The sequence below is a fragment of the Ovis aries genome, chromosome 24 (genome assembly GCF_016772045.2).
Source record: "Ovis aries strain OAR_USU_Benz2616 breed Rambouillet chromosome 24, ARS-UI_Ramb_v3.0, whole genome shotgun sequence".
Taxonomy (NCBI): domain Eukaryota; kingdom Metazoa; phylum Chordata; class Mammalia; order Artiodactyla; family Bovidae; genus Ovis; species Ovis aries.
This window is the reverse complement of record NC_056077.1, coordinates 15890604-15897049: the sequence shown is the minus strand read 5'-3', so window position 1 is coordinate 15897049 and position 6446 is coordinate 15890604. Positions and strand designations below refer to the sequence as shown.

At 41.4% G+C, this 6446-nt stretch overlaps 1 long non-coding RNA gene across 1 annotated transcript; it reads left to right on the top strand.

Moving 5' to 3' along the window:
* The first annotated feature begins 3333 nt into the window (after positions 1–3333).
* Positions 3334–6446, top strand: LOC121817813 (uncharacterized). The gene is made up of 2 exons (XR_006057865.2): positions 3334–3650; positions 6332–6446. It is a non-coding gene; the product is annotated as an uncharacterized LOC121817813 (long non-coding RNA).

Here is a 6446-nt window from a genome sequence, read left to right as displayed (position 1 = left end):
GAATAAAGGAAACTTCCTTAACATAATACAAGGCATTCCTGAACAACTTACAGTTAACACATTCAATGATGAAAGACTGAAAACTTTTTCTCTAAGACTAGGAATGAGACAAGGATGCCTGTTTTTAACTCTGATAATCAACATTGTACTGGAAATTCTCATCAGAGCAATTAGATAAGAAAAAGAAATGAAAAGCATTCAAATTGGAAAAGAAGGCAGGAAATTATCTCTGTTCGTAGACAACATGACCTTATACACAGAAAATTCCCAGAATCTACAAAGAAGCTACTGATGAGCTAACATAAAATTTATCAAAGTTGCAGAGGACAAAATTAACACAAATTGAATACATACACCTGCAATGAACAATCCAAAACGAAAATTAAGAAAGCATGCATACCTGCTAAATTGCTTCAGTTGTGTCCAACTCTTTGCAACACTGTGGACTATAGCCCTGTCCATGGGATTCTCTAGGAAAGAATACTGGAGTGGGTTGCCATGCCCCCCCTCCAGGGGATCTTCCTGACCCAGGGGTTGAAGCCGAGTGTCCTGTATCACCTGCATTGCAGGTGGATTCTTTACCACTACTGCCACCTGGGAACCCCAATCCCTTGTATAATAGCATCTAAAAGAACAAAATATCAAAGGAAAACATTTAACCAAGGAGGTAAATATTTATATCTTGAAAACTACAAAAATGTAATTATTCTAACTACTGAAAGTAATTAAAGAAGACCTAAATAAATAAAAATACATCCTGTGTTCATGGATTGGAAGACTTAATATTGTTAAGAAGTCAATACATAGAAGTGATGTACAGATTCAATAGCCTATGAGTTTCAAAATGGCCTTTCTTGCAGGAAAGAAAAAGTTGTTCCTCAGATTCATATGGATTTGCAAGGGGCCTGAGTAGCCAAAACAATCTTGAAAAATAATTATGTTGGTGAACTCATACTTCCCCATTCCAAAACTTATTACAAAGCTATAATAATTAAAATAGTGTGCTTCTGACATAAGGATAGATATATAGACCAATGGAATAGAATTGAGAGTCCAGAAATAAATCTATGGCCAATTGATTTTTGACAAGGGTGCCAAGTCTATTCAGTGGAGAAAGAATTGTCTCTTCAACAGCTGGTGCTGCGACAACTGGATTTTCATGTGCAAAAGAATGAGGTTAGATCCCAAACTCACACCACAGACAAAGTTCAGCTCAAAAGGGATCAAAGACCTAAATATAAGAGCTAAAACCATAAAATCCTTGGAAGAAAACATAAAGGTAAAACTTCACAATCTTGGCTTTAGCACCAAATTCTTAAATATGATATGAAAAACATTAGCAAGAAAAGAGGTAAATTGTGTATGCGTGTGTGTGCGCGTGCATGAATACACATATTTCCAGGACAAGGGGAGGACAAGTAACAAAAATGATAACTTTTTAGAGCACCTCACCCAGGAGATGAGTCACAGCTCAGATGTTAGACAATGTCAAGAATATGTGTAGATCATTTTCAGTATACTGACATTTTAACAATATTAAATTTTCCAATCAATACACACAAGATGCTTTTGAATATGTTAAGATACTGAAACCCAGACAGAATAGGTGATTTATTCAAGATCAAACAAACACATATGGGAAAATATCAATTGGAACCCGGTTGAGTTCTCTTTCCCAGGGCTCAAATTTGAGTTTTCTCTCCCAGGGAGTGCTGGGATAATTATTAACTTGTAATTTGTTATAATTCAGGTGAAGGGTTGGTCTCTGGTTTCCCCATTCTTGAGAAATGTAAACAGCATGGAGGAAAGGCTGCAAAGAGAATGCCTGAACTACTGAGAATCAAATTGCTTTTAAGCATACTTCAGCACTTTAGAATAACCCATTTATATATTAAGAATGAGTATGCTAATTGCAAACCATTCTTATGTGTCCTTGAGGGATCTCTATTGCCATCTTTGTGTGTTCTTGAGGGATCTCTATCGGGCAAGCCTAATTTGAATTACTCTGTTCCTTTAACAAACATCCATACTTGAGACTTACTGATTTTTGGTATTGAGTCTGAATCACCAAGATTTTTTTTTTTTTTTTTTGTAAAGGCAAAATGATGAAGGTAGAAGGGGAAGGGAACTAACTGTGAGTTGCCATTCCTTTCCTGACTCAGGGATCGAATCCAGATATCCCGCATTGCAGAAAGATTCTTTACTGTCTGAGCTATCAGGGAAGCCCAGCTAGCATTTACTGAATCTTGAATATGCCAGGCAAGGGAGCACTTGTCCTCAGCTCATGCCTTAAAGCCCCCTAAAAATCAAATGGATCCAACTCCCCAATGCAGTAATAAGAAAGTCTTATGGGTGGTGAAGGGAGAGATTTTCTATCAGATATCACATACAGCATGAAAAGCCCTTTCAAACACCTGTTTTTATTTTTTATTTTTACTCAAATCTTCTCTTCTTGCCAGTTGCTTCATCTTTCTCTCTCCTCTTTCCCTAAAGCATTACAAAGAATGTCATCTGTTGTCCTGAGCAATTCAGCTGTGCCTCTAGACTGCAAACATCACTTGGGAGGACAAAAGCCAGGTTGTTGGCTGAGAAAACTGACAATCAAAACTGTATTTGCACGGCATGTGCCTGCACATGTGTTTACAAGTTTGCTGGGTGATTCTCACTTCACCTGGAATCACTTAACATTGTCTCCTTTGCTCTTTAAAAAACTCTAAGGGCTTTTGTTCCATTTTATAGGAGAAATAATTTGATAACTTGTCCCTGGTAGCTCGGATGATAAACAATCTGCCTGCAATGTGGGAGACCCAGGTTTGATCCCTGGGTTAGGAAGATGCCCTGGAGAAGGGAATGGCAACCCACTCCGGTATTCTTGCCTGGAGAATCCCATGGACAGAGGAGCCTGGTGGGCTATAGTTCATGGGGTCACAAAGAGTCAGATGCAACTGAGTGACTAACACACACTCATGGCTGCGTACCTTGTCTGTGGAGGAAGTTGTAATAGATGACAGGCTTGATTCCAACATTTATGATGTGAAAGACTTCTCCCAGGAAAGGAAGACCACGGAGAGGGCTTTCTTGATTGCCGCAGCAGTGGATCAATTCTCATCTCTACTGTATTGGACCTTCTTCAGTGGGCCCTTAGTGAGTGGTGGCCAGCCTTGTATTACAGTTACTCCTGAAACTTGTAGTTTAAACAGGATTTAGAAAACTATAGCCAGTGGACCAGCTCCAGCCTGCAGCAGGTCAATAAAGTTTTATTGTCAATATAAGGCCTGTTCCTTTACATGCTGTTTATGACCTTTTGCCCTACAATGGCAGTGTAGAGTCGTTGTGACAGAGACTGAATGCCTCCTGGAAAAGGCAGCATGGGTTCTCTGTCACAACTACTGAATGGGGCAAATGTTTACCATCCAGCCCTTTGCAGGAGAAGTGTACCACTTCCTCATCTAGAGAGTCGACTGACAACCTGGAAATTAACACCGGAGCATGAAAGGAGGGAGCAGAGGAGCTCAGTGAGCTATGGGGCTTCTCATGAGTGGAGCTTTGTTGCAAAACCACTCACAGGGATCAGCAGTCCTCAATTTCCCCATTCTCCACCATCTTCTTAAGACTCTGAAAATAACTGATTAATTGATCGAGTCAACACAGTAAGTACTTGCTATGTGCCTAGCTCTGTCATAGTGCTGTAGATGGACTGTTAGCAAAAGGAGACTAAAAAGGAGAGTGAAATGTGGGAGGGACAAAGGCCCAAGTGATGGGAGCCAAAGGAGAGTTTGGAGCAAGGAACTAGATAAGGAGTTGGTGTGGAGGACAGAGCCAGGTCTTGGAGGCTCTTGGGGATTTTCTGTCAAGTAGAGTGGGAAGCCACGGGGAACTTCAAGCTTAGTGGAAGTTGGCATGATCTGATTTAAAGTGATCACTCTAGCCACTCCGTAGTGAATGGATATTGAAGGCTGAGAGTGGGAGCAGGAATTTGCATAAAGAATTTGCTTTATGCTAGCTCTTGAGGCGTGAAGTAGGGGTAGCTTGAGAAGGCTGGAAGTATGGGAGATAGAACTGTTCGAATTCGGGATAAATCTGGAGTTAAAAGCTTAGAGGACTCAAGCATGTTTAAGATACAGAGTGGATTCTAGTAAAGAAGCTCGAAGCTTGCTAAGGCTCTCCAAAGAACTGAGGATGGTGTGGCAAGTTATAATGGGATTGTGGTCCACCCACATGGCAGGGCGGAAGCAGCAGGCAGCGCCCAGGGGCCTCTGGGGGAGAGGACGCCATTTTGTTCGCCGCAGGCTCTTCCGGTGCCTGTTCACCTCAGCGCAGCAGACCCGTAGCAACAGAATAAATGAACCGCTTTGTGCTAGGCAGCCGGTCTCTTTATAAAAGGATGGATAGGACTGGTTAGAGAGAGCTTGACACTTGTGTTGCAGATCCATTAATGCCAGCCACAGGTTAATTCTGAGCAATTTCCAGGTGATCCAATAATTCATTAAAGTGACGAAAACAAATCTTTGGGAAATCGAGCTGGTGACAGATAGAAAGCCAATGATTTATTGTCTGGAGAGGAATAAGTGTCTCCTGTTCCATTCCTCAGTCTGTTGAGTGAATCGAAGTGTGCAGGAAGTACAAGGTAGGTGTGAATTCCACTTAATGGGCATTGTTCCGGCCCAGCGTGGCATGCCCTTCATAATGCTTGCTTCATCCAGTGTTTGTTTGGAGGCAAGCATGATATAGAAGGAAGATGGACACGGAAATCAGGCAAAACAGTTTAAATGTCTGCTCTGCCAGTTTCTAGCTTCTGCGACCTTGGGCAAGCACTTCACATTTCTGAGCCCCCATCTGATTCAGCTCTTCAATTGGAGTCATATTCTCTCCTATACTCAGAGGTGATTCTCATAAGTGAAAACTCTGGAGCACAAAGCCTAGAACGTTATCAGGGACTCTTTAGGTAGCCAATATGATAGATAGTTATCGGTGATAACAAAGTGAGTGAGCTTTTTTCCTTTAGTGAACATAACACATTCAGTGTGAACATTCATACTGCTCCTGCAAGAATGTTCAGAATGCTGACTTAGACCTGCAAGGACAGCAGCGTTTTCCAAGGAAAGTCAGTAGGGAAATGAGGGAAATCAGAAAACTGGGAAGATGAGTGATGGGATTTGGGGTGGTGGTGGAGCTAGTGAATTGGAAGAAAAGGTCCTTTGTTTGAATAAAATAGTTAATGAGGGACAACTTGAGATCCTCTTTCCTAGTGGCAGTGGGGAGAGTGAGTGGTGTAAAGGAAAGTATCATACTTAGAAAATGATTTTGCTGTTGGTTTGAAGTCTGGGTAGAGAAATTAACTTTTAAACTTAGACTTAAAGCAGCTTAGACGTGGAGGAAATTTCCGGAACCAGTGGAAGAGCTGGTGTTCCTCAATCCTTGTCGTTTTGGCTGTTCACCATCCTTTTTATTATCTGGTGACAGCATTTCTATATTCCTTCGGGGCCCACTCCTCCCAAGGTGCATACATATCCCATTCTCTCTATATGTCCTTTCATCTTTTACTAATGTGAAGTCTGTCATAGCCATGAAAGCAAGTGAAAGTGTTACCCACTCAGTTGTGTCTGACTCTTTGGGACCCCATGGGCTATAGCCCACCAAACTCCTCTGTCCATGGAATTCTCCAGGCAACAATACTGCAGTGGGTTGCCATTCCCTTCTCCAGGGGATCTTCCTGACCCAGAGATTGAACCTAGGTCTCCTGCATTGCAGGCAGATTCTTTTCATAGCCATAGCAAGTCTAGAAAGAAATTGTAATAGTCTTCTGCTGGAAATGCCTAAAAGCCACAAAGATACCTGAAAAAGATATTGTCATGGGTTATTGTCCTCATAAACGAATACCTCCCTGCTGTAGCAAAATAAATTTAGAGATTTGCAAGATCTGTTGGAAATCTGTTAGAAAGACCCTAGTTGGAGCCCATAGACCTTAAGAACCTTCAGGAGTAACTTTGAGAGTGCGCCTTCTCATTGTGTGTATAAGAAGCCTTTCCCTTGGTTTGTCTTCTCAAAATTGAAAATTTGTTTGAAATCAGAGAAGGCTTGGAAATGCTTGGAGCATAAGCCACCTCTACCCCACACACAATTCAGAGATGTGTCCTTACATATTTACTAGCTCTTTCTGTTGTCTGACCCATTGATGTTAGATTTATCCACATGACTTGCTCTGCCCAATGGCATATGAGTAGATGTAATGCAAAGCATATTCAAAGAACAGTTTTAGAAATGTGTGTTTCAGTCAGATCTCTTTCTCTTTCCCTTTGCCCCATGATTGTCATGAAGCTTTGTTTGACAGATGCTGTTCCTTCAATCTGTATCCTGAAATGAGAATATACGTGGAATAGAGTTGAAGAAGATCTGTGACTCCAAGAATATGAAGAAGTAGTGAAATAAAGCTAAGTTGTAAGCCA